Below are 26,999 nucleotides of genomic sequence, written 5' to 3'. Positions count from 1 at the left end.
GGAGGCGCTGTGGTGGGTTGGGACTGTAGCAGGGGAACCGACTGTCCAGAGGTCCCTGATGGGCCAGGTTGGTCATCGTGATCCAGGTGTGCAGAGCTGCTGTCATCACTGTGGGCCTCTTCTGGAGGGGGCTGGATGTAGCTGGCACCTCCTCTCCAGTGATGTTGGGTAGGGGTCCTGTTGGGATGCAAATGCATTGTTAATGTATTTGTGTGTGCCATATTGTGCAATGGGTGTGTTTCCCTGTATGATTGTGCTTTCCCTGCTGGCCTGGCCTTGTGTGAGTGGTGATTTTGTGGGCTGTGTGAGGCTCTCTATTGGGCATGCTGGGATGATGGTTGTCCATGCAGGTCTGTGATGGGGGTCCATGTATTGTTGTTGCATGCAGGGCTTGGTATTGGAATGGGTGGGTTGTGATGGTGGGGTATATGTGAGGTGGTGGAGTGATGGAGGTGAGGGTAGGGGTAGGAGTTTGTGACGGCATGCAGGTAGGGTGGGGGATATAGTAGTAAAGATATAACTTACCAGAGCCCAGTCCTCCTGCTACTCCTCGGAGGCCCTCAGGATGCATTATCGCCAAGACTTGCTACTCCCATGTTAGTTGGAGGAGGTAGGGGACCACCGCCAGTCCTCTGAACGGCTACCTGGTGCCTTGCAACCATGGAACGTACATTCCCCCATAGGTCATTCCACCTCTTCCTGATGTCATCCCTTGTTCTTGGGTGCTGTCCTACGGCGTTGACCCTGTCCACGATTCTCCGCCATAGCTCCATCTTCCTTGCAATGGATACCTGCTGCGCCTGTGATCCGAATAGCTGTGGCTCTATCCAGATGATTTCCTCCACCATGACCCTTAGCTCCTCCTCAGAAAACCTGGGGTGTCTTTGGGGTGCCATGGATGTGGTGAGAGTGATATGTGTGAGGATGTGTGAGGTGATGTGGGGGGTGATGTGTTGGGGTGTGTATTGTGATGTGCGTGGATGGTGTATGGGTGATGGTGTTCTGTTGCTTGTCTCTCTGTGCTTGGTCTCTGTTTTTTTATTGTAAGGGTTTGTGGGTAATGTGGGTGTGTGTTTTATAGTGGTATGAGTGTGAGGGTGTGCTGTGTGTATGTGTGTCAGGTGTGTGTATTTTGAATTATCCAATGTGGTGTGGTTTTGTAAGTGTGTGTGCATTTTGAGAGTGGCGATGTGTACCACCAGTGGTTTACCGCGGTTGAAAGACTACGGCGTTGATTCGTGGGTCGTGATACTGTGGACGTATTCCTGTTGGCGTAAAGGTGTGGGTTTTGCTATCACCAGTTTATCACTGACCTTTGGTGTGGCGGACTTGTGTGGGTGTCTGTATTGTGGTGGATTTCTATGTGTGGGTCATAATACCCATGGCGGATTACCGCCGTGGTCATGGTATCTTGGTGGCCGTCGGCATAGGGTAGATGGCATTTACCACCAGGGTTGTAATGAGGGCCATAATCTTACACTGGACATAAAAGTGGCTGCCACATGGCCCTCTTCAGATCACTGTTGGACCTGTGCAAGAACAGAAGAGGACGGGACCTCAGTCTGTGTCCTGAGAGGAGCCCTACAGACTGGATCTGCTCTCCCTCTTGTACCCAGGACATAGAAGTGGACTCCACAGGTCATAAGGCTGACTTTTGGCTACAGGGACACAACACGCTCAAGAAGACTTTTCTTGCATTCCCAGCTGATCATTTCCAACTGGACCTTCCTGGACCTTGCTGCTGGCTTCTGCTGGAGTGAGTCTTGACCCCCAAGTGCTGCTCGCAAGGTCCTTTACCCTTTGCTGGTGTCAAAGTATACTCCTAAAGTTTCCCGAAACTTGGGACTTAGAACCTTTTTGCCACCTTTTTGTCCTGAGAACTGTTGTGGGACTTTGACCAACCTTCCAAGCCAATCTGCAGAGAGTGCATCATCGTTCGCATTGAGTTTGCTGCAGCTCCCACTATGTTCTTTACTGAAGCAAAAAAGAGATTTGGCAGCATTGCAATTGACCTGCAATTGACGATGTTGAGTCATCCTTGGCCACTGTCTGCAGCATTGCCCCGCTGAGGAAATCCAAGCTTCCTAAAGGGTTGAAAGTCCAAATTTAGAGTGCTTCACTAGACCAAGCCGATTGGCAATGAGGGCTGTTTGGCTGCAAACCCCAAACTTTTACTGCTCCGAGCTTTTCCACCTTTGTTGATGACTTCATTAAGACCTCGGACTTTAGCTCTCCATCATTATCGACCCCAGATTTGGCCACAGTCTACTGCCTTGACCTCTGAAGACTTTGTGCTCCATAAAAATTTAAGGTAACTTCTTCACCAGAAGGAATCTGGTCCTTGTATCTGACTTGTGCTCCATCACAGTCAGCTGTGAACATTTCCCTTGTGCCAGTCAAGCATAACCAGATTGTCTGCTGGTAGCCCTTTACACTTTCTTGCACTCTTTTGAACCTTAAAGTCTGAAAAATTAACAACTCTAGTTCTACTTATTTGATTTTTATTGGTTTGATGTTCTTTTATTTATTACAATTTACTATATTTTTCTAAATTAGTTTGGGATTTTTCTTGTGTTGTGTTCTGACTTTATTATTGTTTGAGTACTGCATTAAAACTTTACACATTGATTTTAAGTTAAGCGTGTGTGCTTATTGCCATAGCTACCAGAGGGTTAAACTCAGTTTAAATTAGTGACTTTAGCGGTTTGCCCTGACAAGGATTGTGGTTAATATTTGAGGTTGTACTCACCCCTCTAAATTCATATCTCAATTTCTTACAGTCCTGTATGAGCCTATATGCTTTGTTCTTTCTCACTTTTTGCATCAGCTGTGTCACTTACTGTTATGTTTACTTGGAATGGGAACTAGAACCGCTTGCTTAACTAAATTGACTGTCACATGGCGGATTCATTCCTCTAATTTGGTCTTTAAACAGTACTGAGGTATTCTCAGTAACTTATTTTGTGAGTCTACCTTCACTTTTACCGAGTCCATTGAATAAATCAGTCCCATATCATTCACTCAAGTAGATCACAGAGTGGTAGGTAACATTTGAAAGTAATTCAGTTTAGTCTGGTGACATGGCACATTCTCATTACAATGTAAACTCTCACACAACAATTCAAGCACCTGCTTTCCTTTTTTTCTGAGGTATATTTAAAAAAACTCCACCTGAAGTGCAGAAACTGTGCAGTTAAATTTGCAACGGATATACCTACCCAATACTTTTGTTGGAGAAGTGGGACTGTGTTAAAAGGAGTGATTATTGCTAATAAAACCATAGAGATGGTAATGGGAATCATAATATGGTGGGTGACTTGCTGGTTCGAAACATCAACAGCATCTTTGGACAAGCCCGAGAGAGGTAAAGAGGGGAATTCAGAATTCTTAAATGCTGACAAACTGGTGGACACGCAGGTGGTGCATTTATCATTAATCATGCAAGCAACATAAGGGCCCATTTGATCTACAGGTATTCGGATTTTCTTTTTGAAGTTGGGACCTTCAGGCTGTCCTAAACCGAGGGTCGGAATTCAGAGCAACTTGAAGGTACCCCGATGGGGCTAATGGCCCTGGTATGCCAGATGTGGTATTCGAAAAATCACACTCCCAGTGCTCTAGTTGCCTACATGCAAAATAAGAGCCTCCTTCTCCTATGACCTCCCCTCTAATCCTTCCATTTCTGCTTCCCACTCCTTCACCACCTCAGCCTCCTCAGTCTTCCCCACCTTTAAGGTGCTTCCTGCCCCTCTCCTATATCTACTCTTAGCATGTTTTGCAATTTTTAAGGATATCAATTTCAATGTCACGTTTTCCCTTCTTTCTTCTGCGATGATACAGTAGTGTTTTCCAACTGTCACTAATTCCTCCAACGTTTCAGTTTGCCACACAGTACATATATTTGTTAATTGATTTTTAACATTCATTAATAACCCCTGCACAGAAGCAGCTTCCACAGCTTCCTGAGCCATTTCCATCGGGCGGGCTATGCTTGAAATCTTCTCAAACACATATTTGAGCCTATCTAGATAATCGATCGAACCTTTATTTGGTTTGCAACCCGAAACCTTGGTTCAATCTATTTTCACCGGGTTATTTCTGATACCACATTTAGCAATGCATTCTTCACTGCACTCAGCTCTACTTCATTTGCCGAATACCCTCTTGGCCATGACTCTTTCTCCATTAGTCTCTCTCACTTCATTAGATACTATCTATTGAATAAGCTTATTCACATCTACCCAATGGTGTTTGCATACCTCAAACATGCTTTGCAACTTCTCAGAACTGTCTTGGATTTTCCCACATGTTGGAGATTCCCATTCTTTCTTCCTACACAATACATTAGAGGAAGGCCTAGTGTACACAGACCATACCTCAACCCTTGGTGGTGGGTAGTACCTCAAAAGAAGGATTGATAACGGTGATTGTTGTAAATTAGGTTTGTGGTTGGCAGAGGTATGCACCCTGTCCAAGCAGGAACTATATTTCATATATATATACCCTACATTAACCTGTGCTCGCCCTCTGGTAGCTTGGCACAGAGCAAGCAGGCTTAACTTAAGCAGCAACATGTAAAGCATTTGTGCAACACTTCAAACAGTAACACAGTGAAAACACCACAAAAAGATCACACCAGGTTAGGAAAATAGAGCTTAATTTTATGAACAATACAAAACCAAAACAAAACCAAAACAACAAAAATCCAATAAGTATAAGTGGCAATATGAATTTTTAAATAACAAACTAAGTTGTAGTGCTTAGAAACAAAGCACCAACCAGAGTGGGTTTCACTAGACCAGGTCTAAAAATTGAGGCCGACTATGATGGAGCATGGGTCAGATACAAGGACCAGCTTGGGTCTGCTGAAGCAGTACCTTGGTTCTTAGATGCTTATACGTCAAGAACACGATACCAGGAGCAAGGGAGGTGATGTGTTAGAATTATTTCCGATGATGTAGGTGAAATTGTCAGCTCCAAGATGCTCAAAGTCAGAGATGCTGTATACAACACGGGTAGCCCAAATAAAACTACCAGTCTTGAGTGCATGCACAAAAAACAACACAAAATATGACTCTTGAGAGATAGATTCTACAATTTTGTGTCTACAATAATATCTAAATTATTATTGTACTTTTGGTTATATCTTAACAACATTTTTTCGCTTTTATCAGTTTTGTCAAACCCTTCTAGCATGTACAATCACTTTTTCGAATTCATTTTTTAGGGTATAAATTCCTTGATTATGCAAATATACAATGCTAAATACACTGTCCTCATATAAACACTTGCCACGCCTAGACGGCCCCCATATATTGCTTTTCCCATGAATTCTGCCTTTAAGGTAGTCTGTAAATGCGATAAACCAATTGCCTAATGTCCATATATTCCTCATGCAGTGTCATTAGGCTGGTGATCTCCGTATCGAAAATGCTTTTCCATTTGTTGTGGACTCCTTTTTTAAAAAGAATTGATACGTTTTGGCCTGATTACTTTCCGGCGTCCTCAGGACTATGTAAGGCGTGTGTAACCTTAAACGTTAAGGGAAAAAAAGACCCTATGTCCATATAGGTCTCACTTAAAAATATTTTCTACAGTTTGAATGCTTTGCGTGTACTTATACCGCCGCAGTCGGAATAAGGATGGAAGCACCGCCAGCCTGTTGGCGGTGCTTCCGTCATTCTTGCCCTGGCGGTCTCGGACCGCCAGGGTCAGAATTAACCCCTATATATTTTTTTTTATCTAGACCGTGTTGGGACCTTAGAATTGGTGTCCAAATCTCCTCTGGCTACATCCTTTCCAGAAAAAGTGACTCATCTAATGTATACAGCGTCTAGCATATGAGGAAAACAGATTAAAACCTGTATGGGGGAAGGAGTGGACAGGCACGAGAACTTAATTAAAGACGGAAGTCATGCACCAATGATAACAATTGCACCCCTATATCTGAACTACCACCTCAATATATAATTGTGTCCCAAGGAAATTGTAACATCTTCAATGAGTAAGATGGCGCCGGGCTGGCAATCAGGAAATGAAGGTGCGACTCTCCAGAAGTGATGCTTGCTGTTCTCCATCAAAGGACGGGAAAGACTAGACCGCTCTAGCTAGTTCCTTAATGGGAACAGGCCCCATGTTGGGGCAGAAGTGCACTGCATTTGTATATATGGTATAAGATGGGAGATGGCTAAGAAAACTTCCCTCAAATAAAGATACCCATCATGCTGTGTCTAGCCAGTGTATGGGTAATCTGCTCACGCCTCCATCCTTGCAGCAGCAGCGATACGTCTATGTCGATGAAGATGCGCCGGTTCCGATTGGCATCGATGCGCAGGTTCTGGCAGTTTCAGCACTTTATACCTACCACTTGGCAGGGCAAGACTTGCAGCAAGCACAGTCCAGGAGCTGATGATGATGAGGGGGTATTCTGTCATACCCATGAGACTTCAGTACAACAGGAGGCAAGCCAGCAAGTCCTTCGACTCTGGGTCCGGTCTTTCCTCAGCAGGCCCAAGGGCAGCAGGACAGCAAAGTAGAAAAGCAGTTCTTCCATGGTAGCAGTCCAGAGTGGCAATCCTTGTAACAGCACAGCAGTCCTTCTTCCTAGAAGAGTTTTTCACAGGTCCAGTGTACTGATTTGGTAGTGACAGTGTTGCTGTCCTAGTAGTAGCATTTAAGTTACAGGCCTTGGATAAATGTAGTGCACTTTACTAGGGACCTATAAGTAAATTGAATATGCCAATTGTGGATGTACCAATCAAACCGTGTTTGGGGAGAGAGCACATGCACTTTTACACTGGTCAGCAGTGGTAAAGTGCTCAGAGTCTTAAGGCCAACAAAAATAAATAAGCAAAAATGTGAGGTAAATGGGCACAGTTTGGGGGAAGACCACCCTAAGGCAGTCAGGTCTAACAGTGATGGATCCTTGTCATCTGCATCACTTGAGTGGGTAGAATGTCTTGACAGTCGCCCTGCTGTTTGTCTTAAACTTTCTCTCTCTCCTTTCTCTCCGTCCTGGGGTTCAACGTGCACATGCTCTTGACAGATTCCTTGGCAGTGGAATCAGTCTCTGACGCAACTGTTCGACGATACATGCCTATTACCAGGTTCGGCGCTGAGCCGTTGTCTACCACTGACCCCCTGGAGAAGCTTCTCTTTCCTCTGTTGCCTAGGGACCTTGTGTAGAGTCCCGCCCCATGCCTTCCTGTTCCTCCTCGTGTAGGCAGTTTCTGCTGCCATAATGCACCATCTGTTGAAAGTAAAACATAACATGTAGGGATGCCCAAGTCCAAGCAGGCAACAAAGCAAACATATAGAAGATAATTTTCATTTCACCTGACCAGGGTTCACGCTAGAAAATGGTTAGTTGAAGCTCTATGCTAAGACATGCACATTTATTCTAGTACATATGCATTTTCATAGGAGAGACCCATGTGACAACAATTAGTTTCATCAAAAATCTAAAATGCAGGTGTACAGAATGTTTTGTCCTAGGAAGCACTCAATGGCTTGGAAGGGAAGATAGAAGCATATCCACAAATACTGAATCTATTTATCTCACAAAACCCTGCTTCCTTGGCCAGGTTTGAAAATGAGGTTACGCTTGGCCGATGTGCACTGTACATCACAAAATATTATGATTCCTGAGCCTACCATGGCTTAGCAACGTTATCAGTGAAAACAATGCTGTGTAAAGGTTTAAATCAGAATTAAACCATTGTTTTCTAACTTGTACACAGTTAATACATGCGTACGGTGTACTATATTTTCACACATTTTTCTTCATGAATACATTTAACATAATCAGTGCTCTTTATAAATATATTGGATATACTTCAGCATAATCAAATATGTTTTCACAGTAATGTACCACTCTGTCCTTTTCAGGGTTGACATCCTGTTTCCTGTGGCTAAATAATTTTTCTACATGGATCTTCATTGTGATTTCCCATCTATTTCCTAATACTTCAGATTGGAAATTATTTTCCCATTTTAACATGTAATTCCAAGGGCCCAACAATCTGGGAGAGTTAACACGTTTATAGAGGGCAGATGCTGATCCCCAGGTGTGACGTGAGGAGTTGTTCTCCCTCTAACAGCGTTCTTTTTGCAGCCTCCCTGATCCCAGGCCAACAGCCAAGTCCTCATTACAAACATGGTGGTCTCAGGTCCGCCGTGTTGGTGGTGGCAGTCATACTGCCAACAGGCTGGCCGAGAAGACTTCCAAATTTTGACCATGGCAGTGTTCACAACAGAATACAGCCAAGGCACCGCCGGCACTGCCAATGTGGTCTGACACCACGGATGACAGTTGTCACCTGCAGGCCGTCAGTGACCATGTTTCCACTAGACAGATTACGAGGTTGCACATCACCAAGGTTTCCGCCGCGGTCTCACCACCATGGAAACCCAGGTGGAAACCAACAGCATAAAAGGAGACATTCACCTTCAGGAAGCCATACTCGTCCGGAGCCACCATGGAACCAGGACTACACATTTTCCCGCTGCTCCTGCTCACCCAAAGACTCCGGAATCTGTGACGATGACAGCAACCATAAGTACACACACTTACCTGGTACTGTTGTAGATTGGCAATTTTTGTACACACACACAACAGACATTCGAGAGGGCGTACAAGGGCGAAACACACACGTAATGTACAATTACACGCACATTCACATAAAGTCACACATCCACTTACACATACACAACAAACACGCCACAGCCACCAAACTTGCAGATATACACACTTCACTAACAGACACAGGCACTCATGGAAACACTGCACAGGTCCACACTCACACAGTACCACATAACAACACAACAAGTCACAAACACAACACAATAGCACCATCTAAAATCACTTGGCAGGAACCCACAGGGGACACTACACAGGGGACACACCACACATACATCACACCGTAACACCAACAGGCAAAAAATACATACAAATACACAATCACATGACTTACAGATCGACTTACCAAGAACACAGTGTCCAACATTTCATACACATAACACACACACAGTCAAAGCACACAAAGCCCCACAGCACACCAACAAACACATCTCAACACAAACAACACAGAACGAAACTGCTTGGACAAACAAATGTCCATCACACCACAGATACCATATCACTCTAATACAAAAGAACTGCATACAAAATCACATACTGCCTAAACAACACTCGTAGCCCAAGCAGAACACACATATATACAGACACACAAGTAATGTCAGCCAGGAACAACTCCATACTAGGGAAAGAAATGCATGATAAAGATGTAACCAGGAAACCAATGACTGGTTGGCTTAAATTATTATTTTAACCATGAAATTGGGAAAACAAAGGCCATAGGCCAGTCCTTCAATAAAACTCACAATGCACACAGTGCACATATGTGTGCCCCGAACTTTTCTCCTGACTGCCATGTAACCTCCACATGTAGGGGCATCTATGCATCTCAGGGGTTATCTGGTAGGGGGATGGAGGACGGGTTGAGTTTAGGTTTAGTAGGGTGACCTTTGGGAACTGGCTTGGGAAGGGGGTGTTTGGACTTATGTTTAGGGGAGGGTTGAGTTTTAAGTGGAGGGGTAGACTTCTTGGCAGGGGAGGGGCATGGGAAGCTGCAGGGAGGGCATGGGAGGACTTGGAGTTGGAAGGCCCAGACTTGGGGAGGGACACAGCACGCTTAGGGGTATCACAGGAAGGGAGAGGAGTAGGGAAAAGGGCAAACTCCAAAAGAAAAGCTTTCTTAGGTGCACGGAGCTGGTCAGAGCAAAAGGGTTTGGATGTGGAGGAAGAGGGAGTGGTTGTTGGAGGTGTTGGTGTGGATGTCTTGGATGCATGCTTATGCAAGGTATGCTTGTGGGTGTCTGTTGGGTGGGTGAGTGGGGGCATTTTCATGTCTTGAGAGGATGGGGGGTGGAAGTGCTAGAGTGTGCCGTGGTGGATGGGTGAGTGTGTGTTGGGTTGGTGACTGCAGGTATGGTCTATGTGCTGCATGTAGGCATGTCTGTGGTTGTGGTGTCTGCGGGTCTGGTGACTGGGGTGGATGTCTGAGGGTTTGCTGTGGTGTTGTCTGTGGGTAGGTTAGGTGTAGTGGCTGGATCTATAAATGTTTGTGTGGTGTCTGCAGGTGTGCCAGGTGTCAGGTGTGCTGCCTGTGATGCTGGGGGTGTCAGGGCAGATTGTGACTGTTGCTGTGTGTGTGTGGGTGTATGTTGCTTGTGCGCATGGTGGTGGTGTGTCAAGTGGTGCTTGTGTTTGTCAGAGCTACCCTTGGAATTGAGGTGGATCCATGCTTGTCTGTCTGTGTGCTTTGGTTGGGTCAGGGAGAGGGGATTGGGAAGAGGAAGGTGGAGGAGGAACGGTAGACAAAGAGTGACTTGCTGCCATCAATGTGGAGGTCATAGCCTGAAAGATCTCTTAGGCCAGCCAGTGCACAGTGAATGCCCTCCAAGAATGCATTACTCTGTTGAATCTGAGTTGCCAGCCCCTGGATGGCATTCACAATGGTTGACTGACCCACAGAGATCGACTTCAGGAGGTCAATAGCCTCCTCACTGAGGGCAGCAGGGCTGACAGGGGCAGGGGTGCCTGCTGCAAAAGAGACACCCACCCTCTTGGGTGAGCGAGCATGATCAATTGGGTGGGGAGCTACAGGGAGGGCGGTGATAGTAAGGGGGTGGTGGACTTAGATGGTGCTGGGGTGGTCCCAGATGGGTCCTCCATCACCAGGGAGTGACTATTGGAAGAGGATTCTGAAGATGAAAAACTAAATTCTGTCTAGCCTGTCGTACTCCCCATGCCCTTCTGGGCCACTGGGTCCCTCGGTGTCTGTAGTAGCATGACTTCGGGCACCATGGCCAGCAGCTTCCCCACTCAGCTGTGCCCTGTGTCCTTCGCCTACTAATGCTGAGAAACAGGGAGAGAGGTACGGTCATCACATTCCTTACCTACACATACATTACACCATACACAACAGTAGCATCACATCAATGGGTAAAACACCCCCAGGTAGGAACCATTTTAAGCCAACATCATGTCACAATAATATACCTTCCACAACCCATGTTTTACAACAATGTCATCCACAACATAGGCCAACTATCTGACCACTACATCACCATCCTATCAGTACAGCTATAAAACAAACTATTCGTGCACAAGATGATTTGTCAACATAAAAGCTTTGTCCCATTACAGAGCATCACTGTGGAACAACAACCCATTAATGGGAGTTAGTGTGAACTTTAATTTGAAAATCATACATACACTAAATCTACACTTGCTCAGCCCATTACCGGATGTTATGTTCTACGAAAGTTAGCTCATCACATTCCATTTACAACATACCACGTGCTTAGCAATCACACCCATAATATGTAACTGTGTATGTGACATTCACAATGGCAAAAACCACAGATGCACCTACTCCATTTGGCATATCCAGATTTGGAGTATAAAAGATTTCTAATATATTTCTACAACACATGTATCAATAGTGTTTTTTTCTGAGGTTCATACCAAATTTGTGGACCTACTCATCTAAGTCATTCTCACATAGTAAACAAAGACATGTACAGCAATAGTGGCCTACTTAGCATACAGGGTTTATCCACCGAGAAAGCCCAGGGAGCATACCAACACCTTCAATACAATGCACATCTGTCGTGTGCATGAAGGCCACATACAGTGCTACTAATAATGATGAGTATCAACCTCAACTTAACAATATCAAAATACCTACATCCTTACCAGCACTTTAGACAAGAGTAATCTTACATCTTTGGAGCAACGTTACACTGACATAAACAACTTCTCAAGTAACAATGATTGAGACATACAGCTAGAGTCCTGCAAATTGTCTGATACATACACCATTCCACCAACATGTAAATGTCAACTACAACACCTTTTACACAATGAGGTCACTGTAAACTGAGCTTGGCCGTACTAAAATCCTTCAAAACAGAATCCGAATAGCAAAAGCAAGTATGCCAAACTTGGATCACAAATCCCCAAAATTGCAGGATTTACCAATGCACACATGATGTTGGCAAAAACACTATATATGCCACTTATATAGGAAATGTCCAGCCCTATGTAGCATGCCTACAATACATTGGCTAAGGGAATAGCAGGCTAGCAACTTCTCTTCACAATACCATGTAAATGGTACAAATCGTCTGAGCTCACATGTCATTGATATCACTTGCACTAGGAATTTAGAATTACCACAATGCGTTTCTTCATGTAGGATGTCCACCCTGATTAAACATCACATTTGGCAATGTACAGTCCACACTTAACAATGGGGATACCTCCTTACACCTCTGAGAAAGTGTTGCAAGTATGCCAAGTTATTGTTCAGATTGAGGTCACACCCTCACATGAACTTTACATCTAGTTCACAACTCATGAATGATTACTCTGTTTCTCACCTGTGAGTCCCTATGTTGCACATAGAGGTAGATCCAGTGGACTAGGAATGGAGAGAGACCAAAGACCTGGGCTACTTACCTACAGGATATCTGGAGTATGGATCAGTAGGTGGGAAGGATGACCCAGCAGGGTACATATAGAGCAGTATAGTGGAACACATATGACACAGTCACATGTGCATCACCATATGCTTTAATACAATATCATTAACATAGATGAGTTTTATGTCCCTGTAAAAAATAGAATGTCCACACCTGTATATCAGTGTTATCAACTATACACCTAGGTGTTTCTAGGGGACCCTTTTCCGGTAGCACTTACCACATTGCCACAGCTTAAATACTTACACATTATACACTGAACTGTCAAAGGGTTGTACATGTGTGTAGTCGGTACTTACCCCCTTGTGGGTACTCTGCTGCCCTCAAACTCCCATCCACCTCAGGGTAGGCCACTGCCAAAATGCAGGCCATTGGGGGGGTCAGGGTCCAAAGGGCACCCCTCCTTCATTGGGAAGACATCCCCAGCTGGGTCTCTGCAGTCTTCTGGGCCCAGCGTCTCAGGCCTTCCCACCACTTCCTACAGTGGGTGTCCACTTGCTTGGCGATGGAACACCAGATTCCCTGTCTTTGATGGGTGTTGACCTGCCTGGATGACACAGACAAAAGCAAAAATCCAGGTCTACATGCAGCATACCAACACTAGTGGACAGAACACTTCTGTGACAGCAAGTAGGCAAACATTACCATCCTCACAGTTCACACTCATGCAAAATTTCTCATCTGCATGCATCAAAACCTACACATATCCACATTTCAGGTACACCATCATACACCCCAACTTACACACATTGGTATACCATTGGACTCACCTGCTCCTCTAGTGCACCATATAGCTGTTCATTCAGGGGTAGGACCTCCTCTGTGAGTTTGTTGAGTTTGTTCAGCTCTTCACGGGTGAAGGCTGGGGCCCTATTATCACCTTCAGGATGTGGCATGATAGCTCCTAGAGGCAGTACACAGCACTTCAGGTAGCGGAGGTCTTGCTGGCAGCAGTGTCAGGAATCAAGTGAGCAATACTTCAGAAGATGGCGGTCACGTCCCCCATGTACAGGGCCGTCACCGCCAGCGGACATCACCACTGACCTAAGTCCGCCACAGGCAGCAGTGTGTTCCAGTGGCAATTTACATGCCGGTAGAGTTAGGTCACATCCACGTGTCCAGTAAAGTAGGTCAGGCGGCTGCCATTTTGATCACGTCATGTATTGAAAAGGTTTTGAATCTGCATCATTAACAAATCCCTATATTGTGCTAATTATCAGTAACTACAACCTTCAAGTTTATTAGTCTATTTGTGCATGTGAGTAGTTAAGTCAGCGTAACAGAGTGATGTGTGCTGATATAAATGTACACCTATTCTCAACATACTATGTGATTTGGTAATGTAGATAATGTGCTAAAACAAATAGTTCACATGGAAAGTCGGATGGACTAACAAACACTGACAGTCATAGATTAATATGCATGTATAGTATATTAGAGGGAATGTGCGCCAAGGCGAGTGTCTTAGGATGCATAGCAATTTGCGGTCCTGTAGATTTCAGACGTTGTAACCAACCTCGATTGCAGATATGTGTGAATTGTATATGTATATGTTCATAATGTGTGCATTGTTTGTGTGACATACAAATTTCATGCTTCCACATAATTACCCTGGTATGAGGAGAGGAAGACAACCTCCAGTGTACCAGCCACTATTAGACCTGCAGACCATAGAATAGAGACATACTATCCAGACATATCGGCTGAATAGGCATACAACCATGGATCTTTGTGATCAGTTGGAGCCAGATCTGATGCCTGCTATTTGCAATCCCTATAGCATACCTCCCGTTATTCAAGTGATGCCAGTGCTGCACTTCCTGGCCACTGGGTCCTTTCGGGATACAGTGGCCCTAACTGCAGGGATGTCTCAGCCCATGTTCAGTCTGGGTTTGAAGGATGTACTGTCAGCATTGTTGAAACACCTGGACAGCTACATGAGGTTTCCCCAGCATGCGGATTTGGCCTATGTGAAGGCAGAGTTTAATGCAATTGGACATATTCCACGTGTTTGGAGCCATAGATGGCACCCAAGTAGCCTTGGTATCCCCCAGTGCCAATGAACAGGTATACAGAAAAAGGAAACACTACCACTCCATCAATGTTCAAGTTGTGTGTTTGGCAGACCAGTACATTTCATAAGTCAGTGCAAAGTTTCCAGGATCAGTCCATGATTCCTTCATCATGTGGAACAGCAATATTCCACTGCTGATGACACGACTCAACACAGAGAGGGCCTGGTTGGTTGGTAAGTCATATTTGACTTGTGTGTTTGCAAATGTATCTCCTGGTATCACAATTGTGCATGTCCTCGATATATATTTGTGTATTTCTACCTATTTGCTCACAGGTGATTCTGGCCATCCTAACCATCCTTGGTTGTTGACACCAGTGAGGTACTCAATCAGGCCAGGGGAAGTCCGCTACAATGAATCCCACGGAAGGACAAGGCGTGTTGTTGAGCAGACTTTTGGGCTCCTGAAGGAAAGATTTTGCTGCCTGGGCAGATCAGGAGGAGCCCTCCTCTACTCACCCAGCAAGATATGCCAAATAATTGCTGCCTGCTGCATGCTCCACCATCTTGCCCTGAGACACCAGATACCATTCCTACCAGATGAGGGGGAGCCAGCAAGACCTGTGGGTGGAAGTACAGATTTGCGAAGTGATGATGAGCCAGATGAGGATGAAGCAGGAGTCTCCAGGGCGGATCTCATCAATCAGTAATTCAACTGACTCAAGGTATGTGATGTATTCTTGATGCAGTGATTTAAATTAGTAACCTAGAGTTGATGGGTAGCGTGTCACCTCCTTTTTATCATCAGTAATGAGGTATTAGGTAACTCCAGTGCCTATGACTGAGTTGTGCATGGAGACTGTAATTTGGTATTGTGGATAGAACAGAGTGGTCTACAGTCTCATGGGTTGTCAAAGTACATGCAAAGTCACTCTTGTGAACGTGACTTGTCTGAACTGGGAATGTTTTCTGCTGTGCTCTATTTCTTATCTATGTCAATCACAGATTTGCTGAGCTCCAGTTTTGGCTCCTTATCCTTGGCAAGTCACAGACAATGTCAAAAGCAGATGGGAATTGCAGGCACACATTAGAAGTGGACATGGTTGAAACCAGGTTATGATTGCAAAGAGTATGTGGAGTGTTAGTAACATGGCCAGACTGTCAGGACACCGGGCTGGAATTGTGTTTGCACATCAAGATGACCTGTAGGATACTGGATGTGGTAAAATTGTGTAATTGGCGTGTCCATGTGTGTATGGCACATGTGAAAATATAGAACCACAGCCTCTACCATCACAATGGTTTTTGTTGGATGCAACCTACCTTGGACCTATCTGTCAGTGTGTTCCTACTTTGCAGACCAATGCACATGTCACTGTGGACTGACATAGACGAGTAACAAGCCTACAGGTATGTGGCCAATGTAAGTGAAAGATCCCTGGACTGGGGACATCAATACTCATATCTGTCTGTACCAATGGGTATGTATATTAGGAAGCTAAGGTATGGGTATTTGATAAGGCTTTACCGGGTGATACAAGGACCAATCTATTTGTCTTCTAGCTTGTAGGAAGACTGGCATGTCCCTAACTTCTGTATCCTGTGGAGTAGCAGTGTCTGACACCTTAGCAAACATCCTGCTGTTACTATCAGTTATACTCTATGTGCTGTTTGCATGTCTACCAATAAATGTATGTAGATGGACCATACAACAGTTTTTTAATCTGTCCATGTTGGAATCCTAATATAAAGAATCCACATGTGATTTCCATAACATAGGTTGTACAATACAGAGGGACATACTGATAGCAGAGTTGGCATGCATAATAGTTGTGCATGGTTGATAAATGACACATACACAGGACCTGCATTCAAGTGTGATTAATTGTGAACAGTAAAACAATATGTGTGACTAGTAACTGACAAAAACACAATATAAACAGTGAAGGGTGCAGTCATGGTGGCTGGAATCATGAAGGTAGCTGCTACGCCACTAGGATACACAAGTCCAATGTCCTTGTGCCAAGGAAAAATTGAGTTTGGTTTAAGAAGAGTCAACAGGGTGTATCTGTTGCATACAAGGGAAACAAGTCAGGAGAGGTTCATTTCCTGGCAGTGGGTTTGGTCTTGGCAACTGCTCCTCTTGGATGTCTGGATAGACATCCACGTTTGCGGGGGGTTCCTCTGCTACAGCGGGTGGGGTGTCTGAGGCATGTCATTCCCCTGGCAGGGCCTCAATTCCACTAGCAGCCACATATGTTGAAGGGCCTGAAGACTCATTACTAGTGGAAGAGGCCTGATGTTGTGCTGCAGTCCTACTCAGGGTAGTGTTGATGTCCCTCAGCATCCCAGCAATGGAAGCCAGGCAGGGATTTTGTGTCTGCCACTGCTGCATGACTTGCTGGTGGTAGTCCCTCTGCAGCTGTTGGATTCCCCCCATCATGGTGATTACCTGGCCCATCATGCCTTGGGAATGTTGGTATGTTCCCAAGACTTGGGAGATGGTTTCCTGGCCAGTAATGTCCCTTTGAGCTCTCATCCGCTGGCCCACATTATCTTTCTCACGCACCCTACCGCTTTGTGCCTTTGCTCCTGGCACAGTGTGCCCTCTCTCAGTGGTGGCGGGACCATCATTGTCAGGGATGACAAGAGGGGACTCAGGTATCTGTACTGTGGGGCTCTTTGTGACACTGGGTAGTGGGCGAATGGTTGCCTGTGATGTAGATGCAATAGGGCTGGGAGGAGTCGATGTGGGCAGGGTGACGCTGACAGTTGTTGTCGCGCCGCGCGGTGCGGCGCGAGCCGAGAGCTCGACTTCGGCCGGGCGTTCGGCTCGGGCCGCGCACCGCGTTATTAAGACGCGGCGCGCCCCCAGCCTCTCCTGCGCGTTTCGAGGCCCCAGATTTGCTTGGGGCCTCGTTCTTCCTTCTGCCTTTCACTGTCCCAGGGGTCTCTGAACCCTCTTACCTGTTTTTCTTCGTTTCCTTGTCCTTTCTTCTGTTTGCAGTCTGTTGTGTGCCTTTCTTTAAGTCTTTTCCTCCTTCCCAGATTCCTGTGCTTTCCCAGCATTCCTTGTTCCCTATTCTCTATGGTTCCTCTACTATTCTGTTCTATATATTGTTTCCCTATCTAAGATGGTGTCCTTTTACTTCCTGTGGGTCACTTCCTGTTTGTTGGTATATAAGGGCTGTGTTTTTCCTCTTTCCTTGCGCTGCAACACTTTCTGCTCAGTTGGTGTCTTCGCTCCTGATTTCCTTGCCTTTTGGTTTTGGACTCAGCATTCTGTGTTTTCTGAATTTTGCTCCTTTTGGATTCCTGTTTGTTTGTTCTTGTTTTTCTCCAGGACTTTTCCTGTTTGGAGGTTTTTCCCCTTTGGAAGGGGTTTTTCCCTCTGGCGCTACTTTCTGAAGGGCACGGTCTGTTCTTGGTGTCTCCATTGCCTACAGCACCGTGGCTACCAGAAAGAGTCGCCCCTTTTTGGGCCAAAGCCGAACATTGAAGATTCACGCCACCAGATCTGCAAATTCCAGGCGCAAGCAGCACGTGAGTCGTGACAGATTGCAGCGCCTAACCATTCCGACGTCCTCAAACACCATGGATAATACAGTGGCGGCTGCTGCAGATCCGGAGCAATCTCTGTTAACCACGATTCAGCAACAAGCCCAGGAGTTGCAACAACTACGTAATGAAAATGCTGCGTTACGACAGGCTTTGGCCCTCCGCACCAGTGATGTTCCGACAATCTCCGCTTCTACCCCTTGTTTCTCTGGTGAACCAACCAAGCTTCGCGAGTTCTTGGATGCTTTAACGGTGTATTTCGCCTTCCGACCTACTCAATTCTCCCACGACAGGACCAAGGTGGGTTACCTTATCAGTGCCTTATCCGGCCCAGCCTTGGCCTGGGCAACCCCGATGGTGTCCTCCGACGACCCTGTATTGTCAGACTATTCCGCCTTTGTGAGTCGCTTCAAACAAATGTTTAGCCGTCCTGGATTGGAAGCCTCCGCTGAAGAAGCCTTGTGCGACATCCAACAAGGCTCCCAAGACGTCCTGCAATATATAACCCGTTTTCGTCAGCTGGCGGCAGAGACCACTTGGGTGGAACGTACTCTGGTAACATTATTTCGTAGAGGACTCAAAGAAGAAATAAAGGATGAACTAGTGCATTCTACCAGAGCGGAAGATCTTCGTGGCCTGATGGATCAAGCACTGTCCATCGAATATCGTCTTCAGGAACGGAGATCGGAAAAGAAAAGGAGTAGAGGGTTTACCCAGCCAAGTAGCTCACGTGCATACCTGCAGCGTTCCGAGGAACCTCGCACTCCTGCTAGAGACATCGAAGGGGAACCCATGCAGGTGGATACTACCCGAGGTCCGCTCTCTGCTAGTGAACGAGAAGACAGACGCAAGAGAGGGTTGTGCCTGTATTGTGGTTCTGCTGGTCACATACTCCGTACCTGTCCAGTACGTCCGTCCAGACCTTTGGGAAACGCCACCTCCCGTCCTCTGTAAGAAGGGAGGGGACGGGATCTACAGCTATACCTTCCATCAGCTCCTTTAATGACAATACAACTGCCTTGTTCATCTTTCCTGTCCTGTTACAACTTCCTGACGGTCGTCAAGAAAAGACTATGGCATTACTAGACTGTGGTGCTAGTGGTATATACATGGACAAGACATGGGCTGCTGCTAACCTAGTTCCTACTCAAGCAAAAGAAGTACCCGAACAGGTACACACTGTGGATGGATCTTTGATATCCTCTGGTCCTGTAGACACCACTACCCTGATGTTAAGTCTACAGGTGGGAAACCATCAAGAACACATCTCCTTCGATCTTATTACGTCCCCTAACCATACCATCATTCTTGGAATTCCGTGGCTCATTAGACATAACCCATATATAAATTGGGTTACCCGGACAGTCTCTTTGTCTTCGCAATTTTGTCACGAGAACTGTTTTACTTCCGACAAGTATTGGTCTCCGAAAAGATCCTTAGCTACTGAAGGTGCCACTGGTATGTCCATTAATACGGTCCAAGGGGTCCCAGACCACTATTTGGAGTTTCAGGATATTTTCCAAAAACCGTCAAAACCTGTGCTACCTCCACATCGAGAATATGATTGTGCAATTCCATTAGAACCCGGCACAATTGTTCCTTTTGGGAGGATGTACTCCCTCACGGAACCCGAAAGGGAAGTTCTAAAGGAGTATCTGGACGAAAATATACAGAGTGGTCTTATTGTTCCATCGTCGTCTCCGGCTGGGGCCCCTCTCTTTTTTGTGCCCAAGAAGACTAAGGATCTTCGTCCGTGCCTGGATTTTCGAGGTCTGAATAAAATCACCATTAAGGATCGTTATCCTTTGCCTCTCATCAGGGACATACTGGAAGCAATCAGAGGGGCCCAACGTTTTACTAAATTGGATTTACGAGGAGCCTACCACCTTTTACGCATAAGAGAAGGCGACGAATGGAAGACAGCATTCAGGACCCCATTTGGCCATTTTGAATATAGGGTTATGCCGTTTGGTCTTACTAACGCCCCGGCAATCTTCCAGAGATTTATGGACTCAGTGTTTTCAGACCTACTTAATCAGACAGTCGTGATCTACCTAGATGACATTCTTATTTATTCTAGAAATCCTGAACTCCATACTTCCCATGTGAAACAAGTTCTTCAAAGACTTCGTGATCATCAACTATTTTGCAAACCAGAGAAATGTGAGTTCGACATAACGGAAGTCAAATATCTGGGCTATCATTTAAGTCCCACCGGCATAGCTATGGATCAAGAAAAGGTACAAGCTATCCTAGAGTGGCCTTCTCCTTCTACCATAAAAGAAACACAATGTTTCCTAGGTTTAGCAAACTTCTATCGACAATTCATTCTAGACTTTGCCAGTCAGACTAGCCACATAACTCACACCTTAAAGAAGGACAATTTAAAGAAGGGGTTTGTCTGGACTGAGGCTGCTGAAGCAGCCTTTCAAAGCTTAAAGAGAGCCTTCACCCAAGCCCCCATCTTAAGACATCCAGATACCACCAAGCAATTTATAGTAGTAACTGATGCTTCTGAGAGAGCCATCGGAGCTGTCTTACTCCAACGACAAGAGGATGATGGCCTTGAACATCCTGTTTTCTATTTGTCTCATATCCTTTCCACAGCTGAACAACATTATTCCGTACTTGAAAGGGAATTATTGGCTCTGAAAACAGCCTGCCTTGAGTGGAGGCAGTTTCTGATGGGTTCCAAGGAACCATTTGAGGTGAGGACAGACCACCGTAATTTACAATGTTTAAGAAATTTTGTATGCCAGAATAGTCGTCAGGCCCGCTGGGCCTTTTTCTTCAGTCAGTACGATTTTTATATTACATATATTCCAGGATCTCAAAACATTCTGGCTGATGCTCTGTCTCGCCGATATCCAGAGTGTTCTCCTTCCTCATCCCAGTATCTTCTAGAACCCAGTAAGATCATTGGAGTGGCTCAGTCTTTCCTGGAAGAAGTACAACAAGAATACGCCAACCTATCGGACCATGACATAGAAGAACTAAGACCATTATTGTACAAAAGACAAGGATATTTTTATTACCAAGACCTGATATTCCTCCCTACAAACAAGGTGCAAAAGAAAGCATTACAAATGTGCCATGATTCCCCTGTAGCTGGTCACAGAGGCATCAAGGCCACACAAGAATTACTTTCACGATTTTTTTGGTGGCCTACCTGGAAACTGGATGTGGAAAGATACGTTCAGGCCTGTCCCATATGTGCCCAAGTCAAAATACCTCACACCAGACCGGCAGGATTACTACAACCTTTGCCTGTTCCATCGGCCCCATGGCATACTATCTCTACTGATTTTATGTGTTCGCTCCCACCATCAGCAGGAAACCGGGTTATCATGGTCACAGTGGATTCTTTCACAAAGATGGCTCATTTCACTGGCCTAAAAAAGCTGCCTACTTCCCAAGAACTAGGTCAAATATTCATAGATCATGTCTTCCGTCTCCATGGACTTCCACATACCATAATCTCTGATAGAGGACCTCAGTACATCTCCCGATTTTGGAAGCATTTTTGTAAAACACTGAATATGAATAGAGCCCTGTCTTCAGGGTTCCATCCTCAGACCAACGGACAGACTGAGCGTCTGAACCAAGGACTAGAGCAATATCTTCGATGCTTTTGCAATTCTACCCAAAGTAACTGGAGCACTTACCTCTCTTTAGCTGAATTTTCCTACAATAACTCAGTCCATAGTGCCTCCAAGGTCACTCCCTTTTTCTGTTCCTATGGTTTTCATCCTACCTCTTTCCCTACTTCTCCACAATCCAACTCTCCTCTACCTGCTATTAACTATTTCTCCAAACGCCTTCTCCAACACCATAAACTAATTCGATCTAATTTGTTACATACCAAGAGGTATATGAAGAAGGCTGCAGACAAGAGACGTACAACCAATCCAAATTATCATCTGCAAGATAAAGTCTGGCTCTCCTCCAAATTCTTGCCCTCACGTCTCTCTCAAAACAAGTTCACACCTCGTTACTATGGGCCTTTCCGTATTCTCCAGTTGGTCAATCCTGTCACTGTCCGTCTTCACTTACCCCATACATGGAAGATCCATCCGGTTTTTCATGTTTCTCAGCTTAAACCTTATGTGCCTGATCCTTACTCACGTCAGTTTCCTTGTCCACCTCCTGTCCTTGTGAATGATGCTCCTGAATATGAAGTGCAGGAAATCTGTGACTCTCGTCTTTTTCATAAACGACTTCAGTATCTGATTCATTGGAAGGGTTATCCTCTCAGTGAATGTTCATGGGAAGATGCCTCTTCCGTTCACGCTCCTCTCCTGACTCAACGCTTTCACTGTTTATTCCCTCTTAAACCTGGGCCTTCGGGAGGGGGACCTACTGTCGCGCCGCGCGGTGCGGCGCGAGCCGAGAGTTCGACTTCGGCCGGGCGTTCGGCTCGGGCCGCGCACCGCGTTATTAAGACGCGGCGCGCCCCCAGCCTCTCCTGCGCGTTTCGAGGCCCCAGATTTGCTTGGGGCCTCGTTCTTCCTTCTGCCTTTCACTGTCCCAGGGGTCTCTGAACCCTCTTACCTGTTTTTCTTCGTTTCCTTGTCCTTTCTTCTGTTTGCAGTCTGTTGTGTGCCTTTCTTTATGTCTTTTCCTCCTTCCCAGATTCCTGTGCTTTCCCAGCATTCCTTGTTCCCTATTCTCTATGGTTCCTCTACTATTCTGTTCTATATATTGTTTCCCTATCTAAGATGGTGTCCTTTTACTTCCTGTGGGTCACTTCCTGTTTGTTGGTATATAAGGGCTGTGTTTTTCCTCTTTCCTTGCGCTGCAACACTTTCTGCTCAGTTGGTGTCTTCGCTCCTGATTTCCTTGCCTTTTGGTTTTGGACTCAGCATTCTGTGTTTTCTGAATTTTGCTCCTTTTGGATTCCTGTTTGTTTGTTCTTGTTTTTCTCCAGGACTTTTCCTGTTTGGAGGTTTTTCCCCTTTGGAAGGGGTTTTTCCCTCTGGCGCTACTTTCTGAAGGGCACGGTCTGTTCTTGGTGTCTCCATTGCCTACAGCACCGTGGCTACCAGAAAGAGTCGCCCCTTTTTGGGCCAAAGCCGAACATTGAAGATTCACGCCACCAGATCTGCAAATTCCAGGCGCAAGCAGCACGTGAGTCGTGACAGTTGTTGACTGACCAGGTGTCCCTGATGGCCCAGCTTCCTCTTCAGTGACCACCCATCCAGGGGTTTTGTCCTCACCGGCACCTTTATCCAGAGGCGTTGTGGGAGTCTCTGGTGTCCTGACCATGGTGACATTGGGACGTGTACCTATGGGAGAAGTGGAACACAGATTTACTGTTACATTTAGGGTGTTATTGATGTTGTGTGAGATGCTGACAGTGCCTTAACATGATCCCCAGCAATGGCAAAGACAGCTGCTGCACAATCTTGCTTTGTACATCAAGAGAGACTGTCATTTCAATACATACACCATTCTTGTAGCTGTTGAATGATGTTGGTAGTGATTGGACTGCTGATGCCATCTTATGGTGTCTGATTACTTACATGGGTGTTCATCTTTGTTGCCTTCTGAAGTGTCTGACATGATACATTGCACAAAAAAGAGGCGTTCACTTCACAATAGTATCAGAGTAGTGACACAGTATGGGAGTAAGCAATAGACATTTACCTGTAACTGAATGTACTGCATGTGCATCCACTTTGGCATCTAGATTTTCAACCCAGGTGGATATATTTCAATCTTAGGAATCTTTATTCTAAGGGCATTGTGATTGGTGTTTTGCTTGTGATGATAGTGGGAGTGGGCCATTGCATTGTTGTCATTGCCATTCACTGTTTCACTCTTGCACAGTCATGCAACATGTACTGTTCTAATTTTCACAATGGTGGGATATTACATTCTGGGAATTGTAGTGCTCTGAGTTGCCAGTACGTTACGTGCCGAGGGGCCAGGTGAGTTTAGTGGACATGTGGCATGCCAGAGAGGGGGACTGGAACATTTGGACAGAGATGTAGTGGGTGGTATGTGAATTGGGGTGGGTTAAAGTGCTGAGGGAGTATGCAGGACATGACAAATGAGTGACATGGATTTTGTTGGGACTTGCCTGTCTCCACTCCCCCAGGAATTCCAGTCAGGCTCTCAGGATACAGTATGCCCAAGAATTTCTCCTCCCAAGATGTGAAAGGGGGAGGAGGCGGGTCCCACTGCCAGTCTTCAGTACCGTCAGCTGGTACCTGAATACTACGGAACATACCTTCCCCCTGAGGTCGTTCCACCTCTTCCTGAAGTCCTCCCGTGGGCGTGGATAGCTGCCTACAGAATTGACCCTGTTGACTATTCTTTGCCACAACTTTATTTTCCTGGCTATTGATGTTTGCTGGACCTGTGGTCCAAACATGTGTGGCTCTACCCTGACAATTCTGTCCACCATGACCCTCAACTACTCATCTGTGAAACATGCTTTTTTGTGGGGACATGGTAGTGGTAGTGAAGATGGTGTAGTAGTGTTCAAAGACAAAAGGCTGCAGTACAAGGTAAATGGTAAGGTGTAGGTGCTGTGATGTGAGTCGGTGATGGTTGTTGTGGATTGTGTGTGGTAGTAAAATGTGCGTATATGTGTGCAGGTGTGTGATATGTGCGTAGTGAAATGTATGTGGATGCTTGATGTAGGTTTTTCAATATCTGTGTACGATTTTGCTTGCCTGTGGCTGTGTATGGTGTTCTGGTTGCAAAGGATTGTGGGTTGTGTAGGGGTGTCTTATATAGTGTTGTGTGTAGGTATGTACAGAGTGTGGATTGCGTTCATTGTGATGTGAGCTGAGACCGCTGCGGTTCACACCACCAATGGCTTTTTGCCATTAAAGAACCGCTGCTGTGAATTTTGGATTGTAATATGATCAGAGGATTTTTGTCGGCTGGCAGTGCTTGTGGTGGAATCGCCTCTTTTCTGTCCTCCAGTGACCTGGCGGTTTTGTAAAATTGGCTGTTTTTAGATGGACTTCACAGTGTAACTCTTAATGCGGCAGTCGGATTACCACCAACATGGTGGTTATTTGATGGCCGCCACTGTGGCGGTCTTACCGCAGATCGCCAAACTTGTAGTGAGGCCCCCATTGTCTAATTTGGGAGACCGCACGTTTTTTAACAATCCAGAAGACATGTAAAACATGTCTGCAATCATTCAACATTCACCTTTCCTCCATTCAAGGGAATTATATGATCTCTTTCCTGGCATGAAATCAATGTTATTGAAGATGGGTGTTAAAGGGGAGAGAAAGGATGTGATAACATAAGTGGTGGCTGTTGTGTCCAGCATATTTAACATAATGTATGTGATATGGCTGCAATACACATTTTGTAGCCTAGATTTCTGCATTAGCATATGAGATCTTAGAGGGGCCTGTTTTGCCCAGTATATTTAGCATAGTGTATGTGATATGTCTGCAATACACATTTTGTGACCTAGATTTCTGTGTTAGAATATGAGATCCCAGAGGGGCCTGCCCACCATGGCTTATTCCATGTGGACCAAGCATCCCTGAGACTCTCCCCAACCATTGCACAATATTCATAAGTGAGCTGATCTATTACAAGTAAGTACACAATGAAATCCAAACTGTGCCTTTTCTCTTAGAGCTTTCAAGATTTTGGCTGAAGATCCAGGGTGTTTCCTCTGCCACACAAATTTCAGCAAGGTGGTTTACATGTCTCCAAGCATCTCCTTCGATAAACAGGTAGGGATTGCTTGAAGACATACAGTAGGGTTGAAATCACGGTCATCTTTATCGCCACTATGCAACATAACTAGGAGACATAGACAACCTGCAATTTCTTAGGTCGCTTTTAATGTTAATGTGTTTCATTCATTGTGCTGCTGGTGCATTTGGGGCATATAAGTAAGAGTGCTTCAGGTCTCCGATTCTGCTCCGTGCTCTGTTTTTGTTGGGAGTGCCACTCGTGGCCTAGTGGTCAAGAAATTAGGTTTTTAGCCTAAAGGTTATATATATTTACACATTGATTACATACTGGTGGTTGCCAGCAGGTAGTTATAGTTAGGACTTAGTTTCCATAGGAAAAGCATTTTTTGCTTTGCTGATAACGTTGAGCCATTTGACGAATCGTCATGAAATTTTCAAAACTTGTGTGCCAGTTAGTTGAGCTGCTGTGTGCAAAGTTTTAGGGTTGTCATCAAGCAGGAGCTGAGAAAAAAGGGGAGGTCCCAAAACGGGTTTTCCTCATGCAATTTCCCATAGGAATTTTGAGCACGACTACAGCCCAAGCCGCTGAATGGAATTTGACAGAAAGCTAGATCTTGGTCCAGAAAGAGTGCTTTTTGTAATTTGGTTTAAATCGTTTTAGAAGTTTTGGAGATTTATTTATATCTAGAGATGCAGAGGGTCAGCGAATCTGACAGATCTCAAATTGAGATCCGATTGGCTGCCATCACTTCAACCAGGAAGTGGGGGCAAACACAAATGGCCTGATTTAGAGTTTGGGGGATGTGGTTACTCCATCACAAATGTGACAAATATCCCATCCACTGTATTATGATTCCATAATATCCTATGTACATCATAATACGGAGGACAGGATATCCATCACATTTGTATGGAGTAACCCATCCACCAAACTCTAAATCAGGCCCTAAATCCACTCCCAGCAGGAAGGAGCAAGACAAAAGCACCCACCTGCTGGTAGCGGACTTTTCTTCTGTTTCGCTGCCTGCACTCAAGAGAAAAAATCAGTCTTTGCTTGCATCAAAGGTAAATACCAATATAGTGGCATCATATTTATTATAGAAAAAATATTATGTGTACAGTTAATGTTTGACTTATATTTCAGTTTTATTATTAGTAATATTACTGTTCTTGTTGTTCTCATTTTTATACACAGTTAAAAC

The sequence above is a fragment of the Pleurodeles waltl genome, chromosome 1_1 (assembly GCF_031143425.1).
Source record: "Pleurodeles waltl isolate 20211129_DDA chromosome 1_1, aPleWal1.hap1.20221129, whole genome shotgun sequence".
Taxonomy (NCBI): domain Eukaryota; kingdom Metazoa; phylum Chordata; class Amphibia; order Caudata; family Salamandridae; genus Pleurodeles; species Pleurodeles waltl.
Note: the sequence above shows the minus strand (reverse complement) of the source record.